Genomic DNA, 12,709 nt, shown 5'->3' on the forward strand with positions numbered 1-12,709 from the left:
ACCTGTAACAAAAACAAAAAAATACATTTCGAAGAACATACCTACCTACATATATAAATTTAAAAACATTTTTATAAACATCATTTTTTATGTGCTAATTATGTGATTGTTCAATATAATTAAAAATTATTACAAAACCGCTCGTTTTTTAAACCTATTAATATTTAAACTCAAGTTGTTGAAAACAAATTATTTTTATTTCAACAATGTTTTGAGTATGTCCAAATGTTTGCAGACATGCTGAATTTCCTCCTCTGGGAGTTATTCAGATTTAAATTTGCTGCAACTGAGGGAAAATATTTTTAGGGGGAATGTAGAACTTCCATTTTCTGTTCTCAAAAACGTTGTTTTTTAAGATCTGAATAACTCCCTTGGGGGGAAACCCATTATGTCTGCAAACATTTGGACATAATCAAAATATGGTTGAATTAACTAACCAGTAAAAGAAGAAATATGAAAATTGGACAATTGTTTTCGGGCGTTGCCTACTAAGCAAATTGGTTCAGCCGGATGAATCTCACCCACGTGATAAAGGTTTCAGGTCTTTAACGTCACAAAAGTCAACAGATGGAAGAGTTGAGGAAATCTAAATCTGGATGATAAACATAGACAGAATGATGAATGTTACACACTGTGTTAAATGTCCACTTAAACCAGCCATAAACAGGTCATAATCCCTGTAAATGCCTAGACTTCCACATTCCCTTTTTATTTTTTTCCCCTCTGTTGCAACAAACTTAGGTGTTTTTTTATTTCAATTATATTTTTAGGGACATTTATTCATTTCATTAATATTTTGAATTTGTCCAAAAGTTTGTAAGCAAGAAATTGATTTCACCTCCTAGGAAGTTATTAAGATTAATTATAATATAACGACAGAGATGGAGAAGATTTGAGAGGAAAAAATATAACAGTTTTGGCATTTACAGGTTTTTTGACCTGCCGTTGGCTGCTGTTTAAGTTGCCAATTTACAACTGTATAGAAAGTTCTTCAACTTCATAAAAATCAACAAATGGAAGAATTAAAGACATGTTCAAACATATGCAGAATTGTAAATGTTAAAGATGAAGAGTAAGATTTATCTATTTATTTTTAGATAGATGCTCGTGAAATAAATTCCGTAAAAACCTAATTGGTTAGGTAGTAAAAAAAACATGTTTTCATTAAAAATGACTTAGTTATTTCATGCTCGCTCTCTAGGTGGAGCAAATGGAATCCACATAATTTATCCAGGCCTCTCTAAGGCATAAGGAATTCAAAGTTTTAATTTGATTGTTAACAACGTAACATTTTTTTTAGATTTTTGTAATCAACGAATTGGTAAAATTACACGGCTGACAGACATTTTAAATTAATTCGGAAGAAGCCACTGGGTATTTTTAGTTATTTTGCTAATGGGTACTCATTCGAACAAGATAATATTACTTACAAAAAGCAAAATGTAATCTGTATACAAAAAAATATATATTAAAAAATTGGGCTCGTCCGGGATTTGAACCCGGGACCTCTCGCACCCAAAGCGAGAATCATACCCCTAGACCAACGAGCCGGTGAGATAGAGTGAGAAATTTAACCAAGTGCTGCACTATATGTGAGTAAAAAACAAATGAACACTGTTCTTTTTCTTCGCTTTTCTAAATAACTGACGTCAGCGCATGACCGAATCGCCACATGAAACCAATTCATAAGCTATGTCAGATTGGAATGTGACTGTTTTTATTACGCTATGCAACATTGAATATTCGAAAGCAATTCTTATTAAGAGCGTTGTTTTGTTTGTACTTATAATTTACACGGGGCATTTTCTTGTGAAAATTTCGAATAAGCATGCGCAGTATCTAGATGTTTTTGGCACCATGACAGATAACGGGCAGTTTTACAATATGGAAGTTCAATGCTACGGGAAATTTGATATAAAAATGTTTTTATACGAGCCGTAAAGATTAGAGCATTTAATTGTATGGCGAAGTTTCTTGAAAATGTATGAATAAAATAGTAAAAATAATTTTAAAACGAACTACTTTACTACTAACCGATTTATTTATTTATTTATTGACGGATACTTTATTTATTGACTTAAACAGTCCATTTCAACAATGGTAAACACATTTTCTTATATTAAATCCAGGTACAAATTAAATAAAATACAACTAACTAAAATTAAAGCAAGGACTAAAAATTCAACGTATTATACTTGTAAAAAAATATGATTTGTAAATACAAATTATTTTTTTTAATGATCCATATACGCAGCAATAGGATTTTTTTTTTAAGTAAGAAATAACGTCAAAAATACAATAAAAATTAAAAGCGGATTTCTACAATTCTTATGATATAACTATCAATGTATTCAAAACATGTTTTCATTTATAATTTTCTGGTTTAAAAATGAGAATGTACAAAATGGCTCGCAGTTGGCATTACGTCATTTTGACGTCACGCGTTACGACCGCCGACTGCGCTTCTAGTGAACATTGAGTACAAGTTTAGCGCTAAAACATCATTCGTGTCGTCTTTCTTACAAGGTGAGAAATGTCGTGTTTTTGGATAATTAAAAATATACATATTTTAAACCGTGATGAACCGTTATGAATGTGTAAGAAGCTAGAAATGTATGCCAGGATAGACGTGTGTGGCGGTCCATTCTCTCTGCTTACCCCTACGGGGAAATGGCGTGATGGTAGTAGTAGTAGAAAATGATTTATAAACTTGAAAATACGCTATTGGAGGACCAATGCTGTGCCCTATGCACTACTGGATGCGGAAAAGGGAAAGTATTATATTTGTTTTGATTGAGCATTACCAAGCTGACACCTTTTGCTTTTTTTTTTAAATCGGTGATGGATTAGAGGGTTGTGTACATGAAAAAAAAAACAATGGGTTAAGAAAATGTAATATTAATTTACTAAAATACTTTGATTCATTATTTTATATTTTGCAAACATTTTTTTAAATGTTGCATTTTACTAACTATAGTCCTTCCAAGAATAAGGGGAAATTGAAAATTTTAAATATGTATTTTTTTACAGTCAATTACTCTAGAAATAAAATGCGAAGTTGTGTAGATTGTTTAAGTATATAAATAACAAGATTTATTGTTTATTAAAAAGTGTGTATACATATTTTTTCCGATATAATTTGTACTGTGAATTTTAATAACACTCTATTAATTATCATTCGGATGAACACAAAATATTAAATAAAAAACATGCTTGTTCAAAAATAAATACTAGTAAATATATGACATTTTCTTACGTAATTGTTTTTTTTTTCGCTCTAATCCAAAAGAGATTTTTTATAACATCACGATTTTTAAAATCAGTATTCTGTACATTAAAAATGTTTTTGTGTAAGTTTTTCGAAAACGTCATCACTACACAATCGACCTATTAACGATTTGATTTAATAAAATACCTACATACGAGTATTTATAAACCAGTGTTTTTAATCTATAACTTAATACTCGTACATATTATTATTATATTTTTACTATTTCGAATCGCAGCGAAACTCAGACGAACGCAAAAGCATCCTGTGTATATTGTATTACCATATCATTAGCAACTATAAATAAATGCATAAATAAACAACGCATAAATAAATTGTCTATGTTTTTATGAATGTATGTATGTGTATGCGCATGGGTGTATGTACGTGTGTGTGTATGTACATGTGTATATATGTGTATATTTATATATACATGTGTGTATATGTGTGTATGTCTGTATGTATATAAATCAAAATGTGTATCCGAATAAGTGTATATTTTTTTTGTCTGTGCTCTATATTAATTTGTTAAATATTATTATATATAAAAATGTAATTGCCTAGCTTGGAACGGGGTATGTACCCTTGTTAGCTGGGCAAAGTGAATATGGAATTGTATTTTGATAAAGAGTGTGATTAAATAAATAAATAAATAAATAAACTAATAAAGCAATAGTTGTCTATGTCACGCTTATAAGCGCGTCTGAGCGCGAGAGAGACAGATATTATTTTCATAATGCGTTGCAGTGCGATGTTATACCATGGGAGTATTCACGGATACTACACGTTTAAATATAGCGCACGCGCCAGCTTATAAAAATCCACCAGAAAAATGCATGAAAGAGAAAAAAAGCTAGAAAGAAAGACTCCAGGGGTATGTTTTTAAATCAACGATACCTTCTTTCCAGGTAGATATTGTATGGTAAGGTATTAAAAATATTTTGTTTGGGGGAATATTTCTAAAATAATATCAAATTACTAGGGGTTGTGCACGAAGACCTTGATTATAATAATAAATAGGCAATAGTAACAAGTACATATTTACGAAATGATTTAGGGCCCCGATTTCCGATAATTCTCTTTGGAATAACTTACTCAGAATTGGGTTAGCAACGAATTTTCGTACTAAACTCTTTCAGGCCGGAGAAAAATAATTATAACAGTCCAAAATACGGAATGTAGGGATTATAGTGTGGACATCCCAGCAACACCAAACAAAGTTTATCAACGCCTGACAGTCCACACTAAAAATATAATTCAACACGCGACCTGCTTCCGCCACACGAAAGCCGGCGACCGCAGGCCTTTCTTGATCTGTGGCCTTATTCTGTAACTAATTCGTTTCGTAAATTTATTCATATCGTATGAGAGAGAACGAGATAGATATACTATTTTGGTAACGTTAGAGTGAGATTAATATATATGACGAACGAACGACTTATGAAACGAACTTAAGACAGCATAAGCCTGCTGCGCTGGTAGCTTACGTGTAGCATGTATTTCATAGACCCTTATTAAATTTTTTTTTTTTTTTAACCTTATATTTCCGTATCAATTTTGTAAAAACTTTGTGATATAAGTACACTGTTTTTTTTTAAATTAAAACTTTTTTTATTGAAAACATTAATGTTGCTTTTAAAACATAAAGGAGAACAGATTTAATATTGTACAATACACGGATAGTAGAATAAACATAATAGGTACCTACATGGATATTTTTTTACAATTTCCATAATCATACACATTTATTTTTGTGGATTTGATAATACATTTTTTCCACGCCTTAAGAGGTTTGACACAACAAAACAGCTTCCCAAAGCATTGTTCCGAGTTTGACAGTTAGTCGATTATTGAGAGCACTCCCAATGGAAGACCACGCCCATCCTGTGGTAATTCATGTTTTGACAACAGCAATTATTATGCCAGCTGCTTCTATGCTCCTATATTATCCAGACTTACTAATATTTTGATACATTTATTCTATGCGATGAGGACATTTCTTCATTCAGGAATTGGGCTGAAGATAAACACACCTTCAAAGGTCTTGGGTAACAAATTGAATTACGATCCAAGCTGTGGGGTCGAACAATATTAACCAAGTTTAAAATAATATTTTAAACAATATTATTGTATTATCATTTAAGATTAGTAAATAATTTTAGGTATAAAGGCACTTACCGCCTTTTTTTAATCTGCCGGTTTTAAGACGTACCCGTCTCTTTGTCAGGTCACTATTATTATGGATAACTTACATAGCGCCATTTTTGTAATATAATACCTCAAGGGCGCTTAACAAAGTAATTAAATAAAGATATTTTAAATTTAATTTTAACTTTTTAATTTAAGAAAAATAATGTACTTTGTCACCACATGCTAAGAATTTATTCAAATGATTCAGAGAACAAGTGGGTTTTAAGTTTCTTCCGAAACATCACTTCACTCTCACAGTTTCGGACCTCTGCTGGGAGAGCATTCCATGCCGTAGGGCCTGCGACCGCAAATGTGCGTTCGCCGAATTTAGTGCGCTGTTTGTAATTACACTAAAGTGCAAATCTCACTCTACTCGTTCACTATACTACCGTCCTATGACGTCTAAGGAAAAAAGCAGCTTTTCCCATTTGTAAATTAGGTATCTTTAGAATGTGGTGCTTAGGGTCAAAATCAGAGTAATAATTTATTTATTTATTATGTACGCCCGGAGGGCTTTTATATAACGGGTACAAAATTTTAATTCAAGCGTATCATGGTATAACAAGACAACATGTCAGTCTAATAAATAAATATCTAATAAACAGAAATTAAAAGTTATTATTATTATTTTTATGGAATCAATATATAATATTTATAAGTATCGAATTACATTTTGTTTTGTGGATATTATATATATTTATATATATATACATATAATGATCAAATACTATATAAAATTAGGTGGGTACATAATTAATTGTTGATGAAAAATTATAACAGTTTCATGCAAAAAAAAACAGTTTACAGTAGGTATTATTTAAGTGTAGGTATGTTAAATAAAATAAGCCAAAGTGATTTAACAATAGATATTGGTATTCGGGTAATATAAGTTATTTTAATAAAATAAATAAAACAACTTTGTTTTTAAATACTAATTTATTTAATAAAAAAAATAAAAAAATTAACAAGTTATTTTAGTTTTATCTAACACATAAAAAAACGAAAAGCCCGCTGATGACGTTTGAAATATTTACAAAATAAATCTTATAAAGAATACTACCAAAACGTGTTCTACGAGAAAATAATAATAATTCAATAGAACATAAATATATAATATCTGTGCTACTACTACAACTACTACCAGAGAATGGACCGCCACACACGTCTATCCTGGCATACATTCCTAGCTTCTTCCACATGCATATATCTTGTCGTACATGTCCATCGGTTCTGTCTGCTTTTGACATGACCAGACTTAAGATTTTGGTTTATCTGATCATGCCACGTCTTCCTTGGTCGTCCTCGTCTCACGTTACCGTTCATTTTCGCCATATATACTTGTTTTACCATTTTTTCGTCGTCCATTCGTTCTACGTGACCAAACCATCTCTGAGACCCTTTCCTAATCTCATCAATTATACTTGACTCAGATTTACAATTGCATAAATATATAAAGTACGTTAATTTGTGAGCATTATGATTTAATAATTGATTTTCATTTCAAATCATATTTTTATAAAAAAAAAATATTTAAAAAAAACCTTGGGCTCGTCCGGGATTTGAACCCGGGACCTCTCGCACCCTAAGCGAAAATCATACCCCTAGACCAACGAGCCGGTTGTGCGTGGTGCCGAAATAAGCGTAGAGCTGCGTCCAGACATCTAGCGGTAGAATGTGAAAGTTGTTTAAATTGATATCTCTTCAGTTTATCTTTTTGGAGTCGCTCAATTTTTTATTACGCGCGCGACGATTAGTGCTATCGTGCGTCGATCGAATAATGTTATTTTACCGAACCAGTTTTGGTGAGTTGATAAATAGTTTGTGAATAGAAAACTGACAAGCGTGGTTGATGCGATATGTCAAAAATCTGTGATAAAATGGTAAATAGTAGCCGCGTGTCACGTGTCGTAATGTATTGAAATCAAAATAGGAAATACATGTTACTGATTTTTAGAATATTATAATAAGAACTTCAAACTTGAATGCATATTTATATTATTTATCGTCGCCTTCATTTGAATGTATGCCACTTTTTTTTGTGTTTGATATTATGATTGAATATTTTTCACCTTACGAAATACTATATTATTTTTCTCATTTGAACTAAGAAATTACTGAAAAGAGATAAAACAGAATTTTAGAATATCGCGTACATAGAATTAAGAATAGTCCAGAAAGAGCGTAGAATCATATTTGAATACATCGGACTGTGCCCAATAATTCCCCCACTCAGGCTTTCTTTCGCCGCGTGCATTCGTGAAGTCGCCGGGTAATGTTGCTTGATGGGAAAAAAAATCATAACACAAATATAAGGTTAAAAAAAAGTAATCTGTTAATTTCACTGAAATTTTATTGTGCACGCGGAAACATTAATTGACACAACATAATAGATAAGTAAAGGGTCATTTTTTAATAAGAGCAATTGATTTAATGAACTTTAAACTTAAAATATAAAACAAATTTTATTTGACATAAGACGGATATTTTTATATCATGTTAAATAATATTTGTTGTTTTAAATATAATGTCGTTCTAATGTCCCCCAGGACGTAGTTTAATCTGAGGTCTAATTTTCATTAATTCTTTCATTAGATGAGCAAAGTAGGGTAAAAAAATTTACTACCCTGGCAACACTAACGAAATTTCCATTTTGTTTCTTCGACAATCTGGCAGATGGAAAAATAATTCAATTTTTAAGTAATGCATTTGTTATATACACATTCATTTGCTAATTACTCATGAAATGTGATTGCATCCTGTGTCTTTAAGATCCTAGCAGTATTTCGTTTTTCTTTCAAAATTCAATTTAGTTGATTTAATTGTTATAAAAACAAACAATTAAATTAATTAAAGCAGGAACGCCCTTCAACCTTTGGAGTTCTTAAACCTTTCATTCCGGGTGTATATTCAAATATCTAAACGTCTTTATTTTTTAATCTGCTCGAGTTGCAAGTTGCTAGTCAGCATTACACAAAAAGTTAATTTTTATTTAGACAGTTAGCTTCTGGATGAAGTGAATTCCTGTCACCCTTAGGATATTATTTAAGGCATGTGTGTCAAATATAGTTATTTAACACATAACTAATTAATGTGTCGATTTATTATCGGTTTTAAAATAAAAAAAATAAGCCAATCAAAAGGCTTGAGTAAGCCCCAATAGATTGACATTAATGAGTAATACTTAATTTAAACATTCTTAAAATGTACTTAAATTAACAAAGTGTATAATTAACAAAAGGACATACCTTTTGTTAATTAATCAAGAAAAACAAATACATACGCATGCTTTCTGGATTTGAGTAAAGCATTTGACCGCGTAAATCATAAAATATTATGGAATAAAATGGAGAAGAAAGGAATTCCATCTTGTATTATTAATACGTTGGCAGCCTGGCACACACAACAGGAAAATATTGTAAAATGGGGAGATGCGACATCTTCGCCTTTTTATTTGAAATGTGGAGTCCGACAAGGAGGTTGTCTGTCTCCGGAACTTTTTAATTTATATATGGATGATCTCACCGTGCTTCTTAATTTTTCCAAAGTCGGATGTCATGTTAACGGCGTCTGCGCTAACAATATTAGTTATGCAGATGATATGGTATTATTGACTCCATCTATTAATAGTATGAGATTGTTGCTCAATATTTGCGAAAAATATGCAATTGACCACAATATGATATACAATGCAAAAAAATCTGCCGTACTTATATTTAAACACAAGACGTCACTTTCTGAGTTCGCGCATCTATCACCACCTGTATTCCTAGACAACAACAGTTTAACGGTAACTGCAAAAGACAAATATCTAGGGCACATAATGACTGATAATTGTAAAGACAATCAGGACATAGAGAGACAGAGAAGAGCCATTAATGTTAGCTAGGGCCTCTATGCTAGCGAGACGCTTCTTTCAATGCAGTAACGAAGTGAAGAAAATCATATTTACTTCGTATTTGACGTCCATGTGTACAGTGGAACTTTGGAACAACTATACGCAAGGAGCGTGGAATAAATTAAGGATCACGTATAACAACTCATACCGACAATTTTTCGGATTGCCTAGGTACTGCAGTGCCTCTGAAATGTATACAGCTGGATGAATAAACACCTTCGCTGCCCTGCTTCGCCAAAGAGCCTGGAGCCTATGGGAACGCCTAAAAAAGTCTAATAACGAAATTCTCCAAGCCACTGCAGAGTGGATCCAATCACCGTTGTTCAAGCGATGGCGCGATATGTTAAGACCACCATAAGTGCTGCAATATAAAATTTTATTTTATGTTTATATTTATGTTTATTGTTATATTTATGTTTATTGTTATATTTTTGTATATATTTGTATTTATGTTCATGTTTATATGTTTATATGGTAGGATTGGCTCTGCACTTTATGGCCATTTTACTGGAATAAAAATTTAAATAAATAAATAAATAAATTGTTAAATGAATAAAGCATAATCTATTATCAATCACATCAACAGTTCCGTTTAGTGAGATTTCGTTCACTGTTCTGAGGATCCTTGGCAGAGGGGAAAAGAATCCGATGTTAGTTTTATAATTTCCCACAGCAAATACAGCATTGGTACGCAAGTTACGGTGAGGCACATTAAGGTTTATCTGAGCAAGGATATCACGGGCATCTATACAGTTAGATATTGATTTGTGCAAGAATATCAAACCAGCCAAAATCCTTCTGAATTCTAAACTAAAGATATGAAAGTACTCTAGACGATCATAATAGTTGATTATGAAAGTATTTGATCCGATTCTAAATATTAACGATTTAAAAAATTTACGTTGCACCGATTCAATCCGCGTTATATGAATATTTTGATATTCAATATTAATAAAAATTAAATAAATTAATCTGTAACGATTATATGTTTTTTTTTAATCAATAATTTTCCTATGATTCTTTTTTACCATATATAGTACTTACAAATGTATTTTTTTATATCCAAAGAAATTTATTCAGGTCTGGAAAGGTTAAGATTTTTACGTTTATTAGAGGATCTAATTAATATATCCGAAAGGCAAAGGTACCATTATACCCTATACCCACACCTACCCTAAAAATGTAACTAGATATTATCTTCTTTAACTCTAATAATATTACAACGTTAAGTTAAAAGGTGAGTTTTATTACAATTATAATAAGATGAAAAAATCAAACAATGATAATTATAAAAACCTTTCCAAAATTCCACGTGTAGTTAATTACGTATGTAGATGTGTACGGGCTACAAGAAAAAGCATTATTCAATTTAATTAGATCCACACGGCAAAAAATAAATTACATAGGTTGTATTAATTTTCATTGTATTTAAAATTTAAAAAAATATTTTATTTATTTATTCTAGTCGCACGCAAACGCACTAACCACCACTTCGTGAGGTCCCAGAAGTTTGACCTAAGAGTGCCAAAAATGGTCGAGATTTCAAATATTAAAAAAATAAAAATAGGCACATGAAATCCACAACTTATTAAAAAAAAATACATTAAATATTTAATAAAATAAATAAAACAACTTTGTTTTAAACCACAATTTTTTCCACCGACCGGTTTCATAGCAAACAAACTTTTCGTCAAGGTTAACTAATTAGTTATATTAACCTTGACGAAGAAGCTTGTTTGCTTTGAAACCGGTAGGTGGAAAAAAAAAGTAGTGGTTAAAAACAAAGCTGTTATATTTATTTTATTTTATTGAATAACCACAAAGTTAGTTCTTCGTTAGTTTAGTTAAAAAAAAATATTTTCACAACCGAATATATTATATAACGGTTTTTAGAGACAGGTACGTCTCGAAACTGGTAGACATAAAAAGTTGGTAAGTGGTTGTATACAAATATTTACTAACATAAGATTAAATATTTCTTACTTTGCACAACTAAAAAAATATTGAGATCTATCAGACTTACAATTTTAACTGTAAACTTTTAAAAATCAGTTTTTTGTAATATTTTTATTGTTTTTTTTTACTAATTTTGCTTTAAACGGAATAACCCGCTAAGCCTCTTTTTTAGAAGCTAGTCAGCAAGTGGAAAAGAGAGGATATGAAAGGAAGTTATGAAAAATACACTATTTTTTTAATGTTTTAAATTCCAACAGGCTTGAATCGAATTTGCGGCGCCAGTTTCGCAGTTAGCCATGTAACCAACTGCGCCACGGTACATTAAATATTGAAACAAAATTTAGACAAGGAGGTGGTAACAACATAATCGGTAATTGATAATCAATAATGCGTAGTTACCTTCGTAACAATTAACTGTTACTGAATATTACATCTTCATCTGAAGATTAATTACAGGATTTATGATTATTGTTCAATAAATATCGTCTGAAAACGATTTGTTTGAAGTATTGCTTGATTGTGTTCCTTATAAATTCAGTATAAGTACATTAGATTATTGATTTACGATGTAATACTATTTAAATAATACTCATAGAAGAAATGTATTTGTGGTTCTCAATCTAATGTTTTGAATTATACAAATCGACCGACCCCTCCTACTCATAATATCGTTACCACAGATCGATTTTGAGTTTTTAACTCTTGTGTGGCTGTGATGTCACACTAGTCTACATAGATACAAGACTTAATATTTTTGTATTTAATTTATTCATTTTTTTCCATAATGAGTAATAATTATAATAATGTGACCTCACTGGTTTCCGGTGCCAAGGGCGCTTAACAAATATATATATATTTTTAATATTTTTACATGTGAGAATTTACAAACAAGAACACTGCGTATTTATGTTTATATTTTATTTATGTATACCTGTATTATTTATATTATAAAAAGGAAAATAACACATAACATTAACTATACATTTGTGGAGCAGTTGATTTAATATTGGTTTGAGCGAATGAGACAATCCATTTTACCTCTGCCCAGTTCCACTATCCATTTTTATTACCCTTTTTGAACATTCTTTCGCTACTAATTGTTTAAATGGACAGTGGAAGTACGTTATAGATTTAAATGGCATAATTTGTGTTTGTTTAAGTTGTCTTTGTGTATAGGATCTAGTGATTATATCACTCTTTTTTTTAAATGATGAAGTCGTATTTTTTGTTATCCTCAAATTGTCATTTTTTCATCGATTTGGAAAATAAAATTTGTATAACTATGCTGGATTTTAATATAAAAAATTCTTGCTTCGCGAAACCTTGTGACGCCAATACAGCAATACATCTGTATAAGAGAGCATGAAAATATAACTCTTAACATGAAAGACAGAGATGCT

General features: G+C 30.9%; 2 non-coding genes across 2 annotated transcripts; both read right to left on the reverse strand.

The window, feature by feature from the left end:
- Positions 1 to 1,478: 1,478 nt before the first annotated feature.
- TRNAP-UGG (transfer RNA proline (anticodon UGG)) lies at positions 1,479 to 1,550 on the reverse strand. The gene has a single exon. It is a non-coding gene; the product is annotated as a tRNA-Pro (tRNA).
- Positions 1,551 to 7,002: 5,452 nt separating this feature from the next.
- On the reverse strand, positions 7,003 to 7,074 carry TRNAP-AGG (transfer RNA proline (anticodon AGG)). The gene has a single exon. It is a non-coding gene; the product is annotated as a tRNA-Pro (tRNA).
- Between the last annotated feature and the right edge of the window lie 5,635 nt (positions 7,075 to 12,709).

The sequence above is a fragment of the Micrasema longulum genome, unplaced genomic scaffold, assembly GCF_059751315.1.
Source record: "Micrasema longulum isolate JH-2025_06_02 unplaced genomic scaffold, ASM5975131v1 h1tg000104l, whole genome shotgun sequence".
Taxonomy (NCBI): Eukaryota; Metazoa; Arthropoda; class Insecta; order Trichoptera; family Brachycentridae; genus Micrasema; species Micrasema longulum.